The following is a 14,281-nucleotide window of genomic DNA, read 5'->3' on the forward strand; positions in this document are numbered from 1 at the left end:
CATCCATCTGTCTCTGTCTTTGTCTGTTTTACCAAATAATTACAACTTTTATATCCAAAGTATTTGAATCTTTTCACTTTATTTTATTGCTATTGCATACTGAATATAGGACCTCTTTTATTCCAACTGTAGTTTTATTGCTTTTTTATGTTAAATATACGGCCCCTTACATGCTATCTGTACCTTTTTCCCTTTCCTGGATTCTTATGTCTCCTAAAAACATCTCTGTCTCAGCTCAGCTTCTCCTGCCTCAACTGTCTTCTCTTATTTTCCCTGTATTCTATCTCTTCTTCTCTCTAGCCCTATTCAATCTTCTTTCTTCCTTCATCAACTGTCTTCTCTACCCTCTGACCCTACTCTTCCCTTCCCCTTCTCCAATCCTACTCCTCTGTCTTCTGGACCCTACTCTCCAACCACCTGGATGCTGCCCCTCTTCTGCCAGCCTCAACTGGCTTCTTATATCCTCTCTTGTCCTCAGAAGTCCAAGAGGCAACTGACTCCTGAAGATCATAGGGTCAAACAGTTCTGATGGCTAAGCATTACCAAGCAGTGAGTCGATTAGCCATTGAGCATCCTTTAAAAAGCCAGGCCAAAAATAAACCATAATACATTCTCCCCCCTTTTTGTTTTAGCTACTAATCATGCAGTTTAAAGCTGTTACTCGATTATTTTCTTTACAATGTTGTTTCCAGGGTCCTCAAGTGTCTGATGTGATCTTTCTGCTTATCTCTCAGGAACATATCCAGAACTGAGCTAAAAAACCTAACAATGATACTTCTCGTTCTTGTATTTTGGGAACTGCTTCTTGAATCTTTTATATTCCTGGACTATTTTTAGAATTTTGTGTTCTGGAGTTCCTCATTGAAGTCTCCTAAGATCTGTGAACCTTTGGCTTGTAGTCCCTACTTGGGCGTTCAGGATGTGGTATTCAGCATAGTCTTAAAGTCCTTTTCATAAGCCTGTTGTTGCTCTGCATTGTGGATGGCTCTGTATCATTCCACTTCTGACACTATTCCCTGGATTTCTTTTTATAACAAATACAGGGAATTTTGTGGGCATGTAGACTCTTCTATATGTTGAGCCTCCAGTTGCTCTTGTACCAGCTGCTCAAGTGGCTGTAATTTTTTCTTTACTTAAGGGTTACTTCTCTACCCACACAGTCTTGTTAGTTACCCATTTTAAGGGCAGGGCTGATGGTATAATTTCATCAGTGGCCCCCTCATAACTTTAGAAACTCAATCCTTTCTGTGTCCTGTTTTGGGACAACCTGCACAGTCTATGGTTGTTCAATACTTTCTCCAGAATCATCTTCCTGTCCACCCCTTACTTTAGGGGTTGTGTCTTGTATTGAGATAATAATAATCTGAGCTCCTGACTGCTCTAATAAATCTCATCCCCATAAATTTATGGGTATGTCATCCACATAAAGCCTTATATTTCCTATCTGATCTTCTGGTCCCATGCATTTAAGCCATCATATACTTTGTTTTATCTAAAATAGCCTTCCAATTTTTAGAAAGAATATAAACTCTTTTAAGTGGGCATTATGAATGCCAAGATTTTAATGAAATAATAGTTACATCGGCTTCTGTATCCACAAAACCTTCTATTTCAATGTAATTCATTTGTAACAGTAACTTTGGCCTCTGATCATTAACAACTGTTTGCCAGAACACACATTTTCCAGTACTTCCAAACCCTCCTCATCTTTCTATTAGAGCTTCTTTGCCTAGTAACAACTGAGCCATCTTATCACCTATGTTAAACTGCATTTCTTTTTATATAAGCCATTATTTTAATTTCTCATTTGAAATCTTTATCTATAATTCCTGGATAAACAAGGAATCCTTGAAAAGTCAAACGGCTCCTTCCCAAGACCAGTCCTACTGACCCTGAGGGCAAAAGTCCATAAAATCCAGTAGATATTTTATAACATTAAATTTTAGGGGATAGTGTAAGATATTTATCTTTGGCCAAGTCTAGAGCAGCACTGCCTGTAGAAGCATGCACCAGGTCTGCAGTAGTTAGTTAAGGTTTTTATGCCTTCCTATTATTTCCTGGCTGACAGGGCTCAATTGGCTCATACTTTTTTCTGTAGGATCTTCAGCTAGGTCCCCACTTCATTTCCTGATGGCAGAAACATTTGCTTTAGATATCTCTCTTGGACCTACACTCATTCATCCAGGGGCTTTCCACATCACCTTCACACTCCTAGAAGTCTAGGCCTTCTTTCTGGTTCATATTTAGAAAAATCATTTCCCTTGGAGATGCCTTGTTCACAATTTTGATTCAGAAGTTCATATTTCCCACAATTAAAGTACCAGACGTTTTGACATCAGAGATCTCTAGATATAGCTTGACCTATTATATTAGCATGGTGTACATAAGAACCAATATAATTTATATTCTTTAGCCATTCATCCATGGGTGCTGCCCATGCCTTTAGTGATCTAATGAATTTTTACGTTCCGTATTCACATTTTCAAATGCTAGGTTCTCTATAAACACTTGTCTTGTCAGAGTCCAATATGGTCTTATTTATGTCTGAGATTAATCTTTGCTAAAAAAAAATCAGTGAAGGCTTCCCTTGAGCCTTGTATAATTTTTGTAAATTATGTGGACTTCTTTCTTGGCTCCTCAAACTTGCCCCATGCTCTTAAAGCTGCTAAATGACCTTGTTCTGTGATTGCATCTTCATATTAAACCCTGTTCTTTGTATATCAGCAAACTGGCCTTCACCTATTAACTGGTCCCTCACTACATTAATTCCTTTTGTTTTATTGCACCAGTACAAATTCCTGGCTTCTTCTCTTCCCCATGGCAACCACTGCAATTGAGGGCCAGGCTCTGTTACCAATCCTCTCCAGTCTTGTGGAATAGTTCTACTTTGAGCAGTCCAATTATCTAGATTTTGTTTCACATAGGGTGAGTGCATCTCATATGATATCATTGGCCCTTTAAAATATCTTAGGCCCATCATTTCTACAGGATGTCATCCTATTGCGTCATAACTTTGTGGATTATCCCCAGTACTAGGCATATGATACATAACTACTGGGAATGCTGTTGGTGATTTTGTGACCCAGGACTTCCTGCACTCAAAAGGTGCTGTGAGTTTAACCCTGCCTCCTGAAAAAGGCTATCTCATCTGACAATCCTGCTTTTTCATTTCTTGATTTGACTGCCCTTTGACACAGTTCTCTTTCTTCTTTCTATCTGGAGGAAACTCCCTCTCTCTGGTTCAGTCACTGGAAATTAACCTATTTGTTCTCCCTTGGTGTTTTTCTTCCATTTTTTTTTATTCCCAGGCTTTTTCTATTTCCACCTGTAGTTTTTCCAGTTGTTTAGTCAGTGTTCAATTTCTTGATTCCCAAATGTCTCTAATTCCACCCACATTTTCCAGTTGTTCAGGCAGTGTTTTATGAACAAAATAGCCCAAAATGAGGAAAAGAAGAAAAACAAACTGCAACTGAGACCCTCATGAGGCTTGTCCCACCAATAGTCTCAGCAAACATCCTGTGGGTTTTTGAAACAAAGTATCCAACACTCTTTTCCTTATGTTTGCTCTACTGTGCTTGACATCAAACCTCCTATTTGCCTTTTAATGTTTCTCCTCCCCTTCAAACTGTTTGTCCCACACTGAACACCAATTGTAGATTCTCTATTTTCTCTAGCTACTTTGTGTGGGTTCTTCATGAGTTCTTCTAATTGTCTCCTAACAATATCATCTCTGGCTCAGCTCAGCTTCTCCTGGCTCAACTGCCTTCTCTTATTTTCCCTGTGTTCTAAGTCTTCTCTTCTCTGTGCCCTACTCAATCTTCTTACTTTGTGCATCAACTGTCTTCTCTAGCCTCTGACTCTACTATTCCCTTCTGTCCCTCCAATCCTACTCCTCTGTCTTCTGGACCCACTCTCCTGCCACCTGGATGCTACCCCTCTTCTGCCAGCCTCAACTGGCTTCTTATGTCCTCTCCTGTCCCCAGAAGTCCAAGAGGTAACCAACACTGAAGACCATAGGGCCAAGCAGTGATACCAGCTAAGTGTTCCCAAAGAGTGAGTTGATTAGCCACTGGGGATCCTTTAAAGGGCAAGGCACAAAAATAAAGCACACTATAGCTAGCCATATTTTTTATTAGTGAGCTTTATTCATAACTGAAATTCCTTCTAGTTATTCTGGGTATATAGGAGTAAAGCAATTGCCATAAAGAACCACTGTATTAAAATATTAAGACACTAGAGTTCTGACCTTTTTCTTTTTGTAAGAACCACATATGATAGAGGTTATCTGCATTATTTGCTCACCATATGCCTAGCACACTGTTCAATAAATAATATTAATTTAAACAATTGTATTTGTAAATATTGAGGAAACAACCATACATATTAGTAATTTGTTATCTCTATCTCTAAATAAAAGTGCTAAGAGACTGGGGGTATTATCAGTGGTGGACCATGCACGCCTGTCAGGCCCAAGGTACATTTCCAAGTATCAAAAAGAAACAAGCAAATGAACAAATAACATAGTCTTGTTAAATCATTGCCTGACACAATCCTGTTAAAAAAATGAATCTGAATAACAGAAGAAGCACTGAAGTCCTCCAAAGAATCAAGACTTTTAATGGTCTCACACTCTCATTTTGCTCATCCTTTTGTTCTACAAATAAAAGTATAAATGTAGCTTTTGTGGGTCTTGTGTTTAGCTCAATTGTCAACTTGAGACCTACAATTTCTGAGCACTCCTATGAAGGATTATCTTGCTTAGGTTAATTGAGGTGAGAAGACCAGGTGTGGAAGACCACCATGAGTGGCACCATTCCCTGGGCTTGGATCCTGGACTGTAGGAAGACGAGAACATAAGCTGAGCACAAGTGTTCATCGCTTTCTTCTTCCTGCCTGGAGATACAGTATAACCAGTTGCTTCATGATTCTGTTTTTCACCTTCTTTCTTATGATGTAATCTTGAGCTTGGAGCCAAAACAAACCCTTCCTTCATTTGATTTTGTTGTGATATTTTATCCTGTAAACAGGAAGTGTAACTAGGACAGATTGCATGCTTTTATGGTATTTAATATCATACCTGAGACTCATACATTCTAAGCATGCTCTTCACTGTGACCTTGTTTCTAGTTTATATTAATACATATGTTTCCTTTGATTTTCCTGCAGCTTCTCCTCACCTTTCAAAAGACCCAGGAAATTTCTGGAAATTTCAATATTCTATTTGATTCTGGTTATTAGTTCTTAAAATGTTTATTTTATATTATCTTGTAGATATAAAAAGCAAAATAGTTCTTTTTGTGATATTTAAGTATCTCCTGTCTGTTATTTGATATAGCCTTGAAGTAGTCTCTGTTAATTTAAATTTTCAATTATGCTGACTATTTCGTAATACAAAAAATTGTTGGTTCTTAATTTATCTGAGCTATAAGAAATTTAAATGAGTTATAATTTACTTATATTCAATGACCTAAATGAGCTTATTATGTGATTTATAACTAGGTAAGTTTATATGGATACAACTGCAAGAAAGCTTTGTTGAACTTTTGGCAGCATATGAAAAAATGAAGAGCTTGGTTTATAATCTAATATCTTTAGTATATATTTTATTTTTAGTTAGTACATATCCACTGTATAAAGAAATGGGCTTTTATGAATTTTTTGTGCATGTGCATAATATACAGACATTGGTCATATTTACCCTTTATTTGTTTTAAATCTCAAGTGTCATTTCTCTGGAGTTTACATATTTGCATCTTTCCATGAATTAATGTTTTCCCTCCTAAGACTGTAATGAAATATAAGAAAATTGCTGATCATTTTTTTATCCTTGAAATGTAATTCTGGCTATCAAAATTTAAAATTGAAGTGAGAGATGTAAAAGTGAAGAAAAGTAAGTACAAACACATATATCAATAAGACTTTAATCTTACAGGAAATTATATTGGCTTGCCCATTATGTGCCAAGATGTCTATTCTGCTGTGTTGTCCAATACTAAGGGTGACTGCCAGGGCGTAGGACAAAATCCAAACAAACAAACAAACAAACAAAACAAGCTGTTATGACTGAACAGGAAGACATTTGCCTCATAGATGCAAGTCCCTAGGTTCAGTTGCCACAGAATTAGGAAGAAAAAAACCTCTTCTCTTCTTTCATGACCAAAAGTCACAAAATATATTTTAAAATATGAAGTTAAATAGTATCCAAGTGTTTGGTAGAATTTCCTTTGAATTTAAATTGACTATCTGACATCAGAAAACAACCTTAATAACTGACTAGGGACTTCTAAGATGGCGTTGACTAGGGTGTTCTGTATCTGAGTGGCAGAGGATCAGAGACTCTGGTTATGGTGAGTAACCTAGCAGCTGACTCCAAAACATAGACATCGGTGGTTCCTGGGTGGAAGGGAGCTGAGGATGCACAGTTCTAGGCCCCCTTCAGGTGTTTCCTGGTTCCAGGAGTTACCAAGGTCCTGAACTCCCCTTTCCTGGAGTTTTCTGGCTATACAAGGGTGGGTTCTCAGTTCTAGGGGTGCTCAGTTCCAACAACCAGACCTCAGATTCCTCCCAGTTTTCCAAAGCCAGCACCTGGATTCCAGGGTCAGCATCCCAGCCTCAATCCACGGTTCTACTGGTCCCCCTGCGGAGACCAGATGAACAATATGACCATACAACATCTTGGGTCTAAGATGGCAAAGCCCAGCCAAGTCTGAGTGCTGGGAGCACAGTGCCTACTTGGCTAGCAAATGGCTGCACAGTTGAATTTACAGTCCCAGCACCCATTCACTGTGGTAACTCCCATGCCCACTTGTGATCTGCCTGATCTGCCAGACCCATCTGGGACACAGTCAGCAGAGAGATGAGCTATATGTGGGCCCAAACTCCCTTTGTCCACCATCCCAAAGAGGCCTATGGGGGAAGATGAGTGAGCAACATTCATCTTTCAGCCCTCTCCCTGGTGAGTCCTGATCTGCCTGACCCACCTGGGACAAGGCCAGCAGAGGTGAGCTACACTCTGGCTCTGACCCATATTATCCATCTGCCATCCCTAGGAGGCCTATGGGTGGCCTGAGCAACATGCAGACAAGTGCCCTTACTGCATGACCATCAGGGACTACCAGGCTGGCTATCACCAGAAACAACCAGGTGAGAGGTCAGTATAAAAACACAAGCAACAAAACCCAGGGCCATATGACACCACTGGAAATCAACGATCCTACCACAGTGGTATACCATAACACCTGAAGCACACGAAAATTATCTTAAACCTGAGGTTATGAAAATGATAGAAGCCTTAAAGAAGGAAAATAAATCCCCAAAATAAATGCAGAAAAATACAATCAAATGGTTGAAGGAATTGAATAAACCCCTTAAAGAAATACAGGAAAAATACAATCAAATGGGAGAAGGAAATGAAAAAACTGCTCAAGACCTAAAAATGTAAATAGAAGCAATAAAGGAAACACAACTTGGGGCAATCGTGGAGATGAAAAACCTAGGGAAAAGAGCAAGAACTACAGATATAAGCATGAGCAACAGAATACAAGAGATGGAAGCTACAAAGGAGGAAATCCATTCACCAGTCAAAGAAAACATTAAACCAAAAAGTTCCTGACACAAAACATCTAAGAAATCTGGGACATGATGAAAAGACTAAACCTAAGTATAAAAGGAATAGAAAAAGGAGAAGACTTGCAGCTTCAAGGCCCAAAAAATATTTTCAACAAAATTATAAAGGAAAACTTCCACAACCTGAAGACTGAAATGCCAGCTTACATAACACCAAATATATTGGACCAGAAGAGAAAACCCTCCCAACCACATAATAATCAAAATACTAAATGTACAGAACAAATAAAGAACATTAAAAGTTGCAAAGGAAAGAAGCCAAGTCACATATAAAGGCAAACCTATTAGAATGACACCTGACTTCTCACCATTTTAAAAGTCAGAAGGGCCTGGTCAGATATCATACAGACACTAAGAGACCACAGATGTTAGCCACCACTACTATACCAAGCAAAACTTTTAATCACCATAGATGGAGAAAAGAAGATTCCATGACAAAAACATATTTAAACAGTACCTATCCACAAATCCAGCCCTACAGAAAATACTAGAAGAAACACTCCAACCCAAGGAGGTTAACAACATCCAGGAAAACATAGGAAATAAATAACCTCACATCAGCAAAACTAATAGAAGGGAATCACACACACACGTACACACACACACATATATACACACACACACAACCACACAACCACCACCAACATCAAAATAACAGGAATTAACAATCACTGGCCATTAATATGGATGGGAAAACAGGATCACTCATTCTACTGCATACATTTCCCAAGCAAACAGATCCAAGAAGCAAAGCTGGAGCAGTCATTCTACTTTCATAGACTTTCAACCAAAATTAATCAAAAAAATATGAGGAAGGACACTTCATATTCATCAAAGGAAAAATAGAACAAGATGATGTCTCAATTCTAAACATCTATGCCCCAAATGCAAGGGCACCCACATTCGTAAAAGAAATATCACTAAAGCTTAAATCACACATCGAACCCCACACATTAATAGGGGAAGACTTCAACATGTCACTCTCATCAATGGACAAATCATTGAGACAGAAACTAAACAAAGAAATAATGAAACTAGTATACATCATGAATCAAATGGACCTGACAGATATCTACAGAACATTTTACCCATGCACAAGAGAATATACCTTCTTCTCAAAACTTTATGGAACCTTCTCCAAAATTGACCATATACTCTATCACAAAGTAAGCCTCAAGAGATACAAGATTGAAATAACCCTGTGTATCTTTTAAGACCACTATACATTAAAACTGGAACAAAACAGAAAAAACAGAAAGCCTACAAACTTATGGAAACTGAACAATTCTCTATTCAGTGATAACTGGGTCAGAGATGAAATAAAGAAAGAAATTAAAGACTTTCTAGAACTCATGAAAATGAAGACACAACATACCCATACTTATGGGATACAATGAAAAGAGTACTAAGGGCAAAATTAATAGCCTACGCGCCTTCATAAAGAAATTAGAGAGGTCCCATACTAGCAACTTAACAGCACACCTGAAATCTCTAAAACATAAAGAAGAAAATATACTCAAGAGTAGTAGACAACAGGAAATAATCAAATTCAAAGCTTAAAAAAAATCAATAAATTAGAAACAAAGAGAACAATACAAAGAACTAATGAAACCATGAGAAGGTTCTTTGAGAAAATCGAAAAGATAGACAACCCTAAGCCAAACTAATTAAAAGGCAGAAGGATAGTATCCAAATTAGCAAAATTAGAAATAAAAAGGGAGGAATAATAACAGACACTGAGGAAATCCAAAGACTCATTGGGTCCTACTTCAAAAGCCTCTATTCCACGAAATGGGAAAATCTAAAGGAAATGGATGATTTTCTTTATAGATTTCACTTACCAATGTTAAATCAAGATCAGATTTACACAGTCCTATAACCAGAAGCAGTCATCAAAAATCTTCCAACCAAAAAAAAAGGCCAAGGACAGTTGGTTTTAGTGCAGAATTCTACCAGGCATTCAAAGAAGAACCAATATCAATACTTCTCAAACTATTTCACAAAATAGAAACAGAATAAACATTGCAAAACTCATTTTATAAAGCCACAGTCACCCTGATACCTAAACCATACAAAGACTCATCAAAGAAAGAGAACTTCAGACTAATTTCACTCACAAACATTGAGGCAGAAAAAAAACCTCTCAATGAAATGCTAGCAAACTGAATCCAAAAATACATAAAAAATATTATTCACCATGATCAAGTAGGCTTCATCCCAGGGATTCAGGGATGGTTCAACATATGAAAATCCATCAATATGTTCCTCCATATAAACAAACTAAAAGAAAAATCACATGCTCATCTCATTAGATGCAGAAAAGACCTTTGACAAAAATCCAACACTCCTTCATAATGAAAGACTTTGAAAGATCATGGATACAAGGCTCATACTGAAACATAATAAAGGCTATATACTGCAAGCTGATAGCCAATATCAAATTGAATGGAGAGAAGCTCAAAACACTTCCACTAAAATCATGGACAAGATGAGATTGCCCACTCTCTCCATATCTCTTCAATATAGTACTTTAAATTCTATCTAGAGCAATAAGACAACTAAAGAAGATCAAGGGGACATAAATCAGAAAGGAAGAAGTCAAAGTATTGCTCTTCACAGATAATATGATAGTATACATAAGCAAGCCCAAGAATTCTACTAGTGGACTCCTACAGCTGATAAACTCATTCACCAAGTGGCTGGATACAAGATTTATTTTTTTAAAAATCAGTAGCCCTCCTGCATACAAATGACAAATGGGCTGAGAGAGAAACTACAGAAAGATACCCGTCACAACAGCCACAAATAGGTATTGGTGTAACTCTAACCCAGCAAGTCAAAGACCTGTATGACAAGAACTTCAAGTCTCTGAAGAAATAAATTGAAAAAGATATCAGTAGATGAAAAGATGTCCTATGCTCATGGATTGGTAGGATTAACATAGTAAAAATGGCCATCTTACCAAAACCAATCTATAGATTCAATGCAATCTCCATCAAAATACCAACACAATTCTTTAGAGACCTTGAAAAAATAATTCTAAGCTTTCTATGGAAAAACAAAAACAAAAATGAGTCAGAATAGCTAAAACAATTCTATACAATAAAAGAACTTCCAGAGGTATCTCCATCCCTGACTTCATGCTATACTAGAGAGAGTTAGTAATAAAAACTGAACGGTACTATCATAAAAATGGACTGCTTGATCAATGGAGTTGAATCAAAGACCCAGAAATAAATCCACATACTTATGGACAATTGATTTTTGACAAATGAGCCAAAACAATACAATAAAAAAGATAAAACATCTTCAACAAATGGTGCTGGTATAACTGAATGTCTACATGTAAAAAATGAAAATGGATCCATATTTATCATACTGCACAAAACTCAAGTCCAAGTGGATCAAAGACCTCAACATAAAACCAGACACACTAAACCAATTAGAAAAGAAAGTAGAGAAGAGCCATGAACTCATTGGCACAGGAGACAGCTTCCTGAACAGAACACTAACAGCTCAGGCTTTAAGATCAGCAACTAATAAATAGAACCTCATGAAACTGAAAAGCTTCTGTAAAGCAAAAGACTTTGTCAATACAACAAAATGAGACAATCTACAGATTGGGAAAAGATCTTCACCAATATTAAATCCAAAAAAAAAAAAGAGCTAATATCCAAAATACATAAAGAACTCAAAACATTAAACACCAGCAAACAAAATAACCCAATTAAAAATTGGGCACAGAGCTAAACCGAGAACTCTCCACAGAGTTCTCTTATGTCTGAGAAGCACTTAAAGAAATGTTCAATATCCTTAGTTGTCAGGGAAATGCAAATCAAAATGACTCTGAGATTCCATCTTACACCTATTAGAATGGCTAAGATCAAAATCTCAAGTGACAACACATGCTGGCGAGGATATGAAGAAAGAGGAGCACTCTGCCATTGCTTGTGGAAGTGCAAATTTGTACAACCACTTTGGAAATCAATCTGGTGCTTTCTTTGAAAATGGAGAATAGCTCTATCTCAAGACTCATCTATATCACTCCTGGGTACATACCAAAAAATGCCGCATGATACAACAAGGACATTTGCTCAACTATGTTCATAACAGCTTTATTCATAATAGCCAAAATCTAGAAACAACCTAGATATTCCTCAACTGAATTATGGATAAAAAAAACTGTGGTACATTTACACAATGGAATACTACTTAGCTATTTGAAAAATCATGAAATTTGCAGGCAAATAGATGGAGTTAGAAAAGATCATCCTGAGTGAGGTAATCCAGATCTGGAAAGACACACATGGTATGTGATCACTTATAAGGGGAATTTACCATGACACAGGATTGATATACCACAATGAATAGACCCAAAATAGATAAGTAACAAGGAGGATCCAAGTGAGGATGCTTTTTTATTTAATTACTTTATTCAGATTACAACTCAATTGTTATTCCATCACTTGTATCCTCCCATTCCTCCCTCCCTCTCGCTTTCACGTTTTTTCCTCCCTCCTAGGTCTATGACCGAGGGGGCCTCCTCCCTCACTATATGGTCATAGGCTATCAAGTAAAGTGAGGATGCTTAAATCTCACACGAAAGAGGAAATAGAATAGACAGAGGTGATCACTGAAGAGAGGAAACAAGGTAGGAGAGGGAGTACAGAGAATTATGAGGGTGGAGATCAGACCTTGAGAGGGCAAGGGCAGGAGGTCAGAAGGCCTGTAGAGAAAAGAGAAACTGTGGGCAGGACATCTCTGTGACAAGCTGGAGACCTAAGTCAAACTAGTCTTCTGGGAAGATATGAGGGGTACTCTATCAGAGACTCCTAGTAAAAAAAGATCATAGAGACTGAAGAGGACACCTTTTAACTAGAAAAGTCTCCTGGTAGATGGAGGGGAACCCCAATCCCCCACAAGAACTACAGACCAAAATTTACCCTGCCTACAAGATGTCCAGGGATAAAGGTAAAGCAAAGATTGTAATTCCAGTTCCATGGGATTCTATGGTCCTCTGGCTCTGTGGGGAAGCACAAAGGTGATTGTTATTCAACAACAAAAAGAAGAGAGCTATCTACCTACGGAAAGCCATTGAGAAACTGAAATGCACATTTGTAAGACATAGAAAAAACCCAATAGTAAAAAAATTCTGACTATGGAGGCAAAAAAAAACTATTAATAATTTCCAAAGATTCCAACGGGAAGAGAGATACAAGGGTAGATATAGAGGATATGGAGATACAGTGAAGCTGTGGCATTCTAAAAATACATGTATGTGGGATTAAGTTTTCCCATGCCTATAGTCAGCAAGAGGGAATCTTATTTTAAAGTATGGATTCTGTGGTAAACATATAGGCTCATCAATTGTAAGAAATGTACCAGTTCAACAGGGGATATAATGAGGAAGGTTGCATTGGTGTGGAGAGAGAGGGTGTGTCAGAAATATCCACATTTCCCAGTCATGTCCTGATGTCTTAAAACTACTAATTAAAAATAGACATTTCTGAAAGAGAAGACTTTTCTCTCAACAAAATCTGTAATGATTCTTGGGGTAATGAAGACAACAAGAGTATTACATGACCCTGAGACAGAAAACTGGAACAGTGGGGCAGGCCTGTAACCAGCCTGATTCCTCACAGGGGAAACCCATCAAGAGGGCGGCATCACTTTTGTAACATGGTGTAAAGGTATTTGGAAATCAAGAGCTCAAACTTAATTCATTCAAAACATATTTCAGGTATATAATATGTTTGTGTCTGGAGATGACATTTTCAAAATATACCCATATTTTTATGATCTTGTATTATGGAACTTTAAAAGTACTAATTAAAACTGAAAGGTATTACCAAGTCAAACTAAAGACAAGATATTTTATTGATCAAAGAACAAAATCAACAAAACCCAAGGCATAAAGTGGGAGATATTTGAGAATATCTATCTGAAAAAGAGACTATACCCAGAATATATGAAATACGTCTTCAAACCATCAAGCAAACAAACAGAAGCCATATATTGGGAACATATATGAATAAGCACCTCATGAGACTGTAACCCGGTGGCCAGTAAACATGAAAGTGTGCAGAACTTGGTGAGTTACAGACAAATGCTGATTATGTTTTCACTGTGAAGTCACCCACACTGACTTAAGTGCTAAAAATTGAGGTGACAACACCAAATGCTAACAGGGAAATGAAGCAACTGGAACTCTCATGTTTTGATGGTCTTAGTACAACTGCACATGAAAAACTGTTTCTCTTTTGGATGAGTAAAGTAACAAACAATAGAAGGCCATGTTCTCTCAGAATTTGGCCTATTTTATTATGTAAGTTGAGCTTTTAAAAAATTATAAAAAGTCAATGTGTTACACAATTAAGACCTTTTTCTTCTTTCTGGATATAGAGTATATTTCAAAGCAAATACTAAAAGTGTAAAAGTAAAATTTCTACATAGCCATTATGTTTACCTTCTTGATCAAAATAAAAATATAAACCAGCACAAGAAAATGGATTCATCTACTCAGTACTCTTATGATAATAATAATAATAATAATAATAATAATAATAATAATAATAATAATAATAATGCCATCTAAGTTTGTTTCAAAATGTATTCCTACGGCAAAAAATAATTCATCAAGATCATATTTAGAACT

The sequence above is a fragment of the Acomys russatus genome, chromosome 20 (assembly GCF_903995435.1).
Source record: "Acomys russatus chromosome 20, mAcoRus1.1, whole genome shotgun sequence".
Lineage (NCBI taxonomy): Eukaryota > Metazoa > Chordata > Mammalia > Rodentia > Muridae > Acomys > Acomys russatus.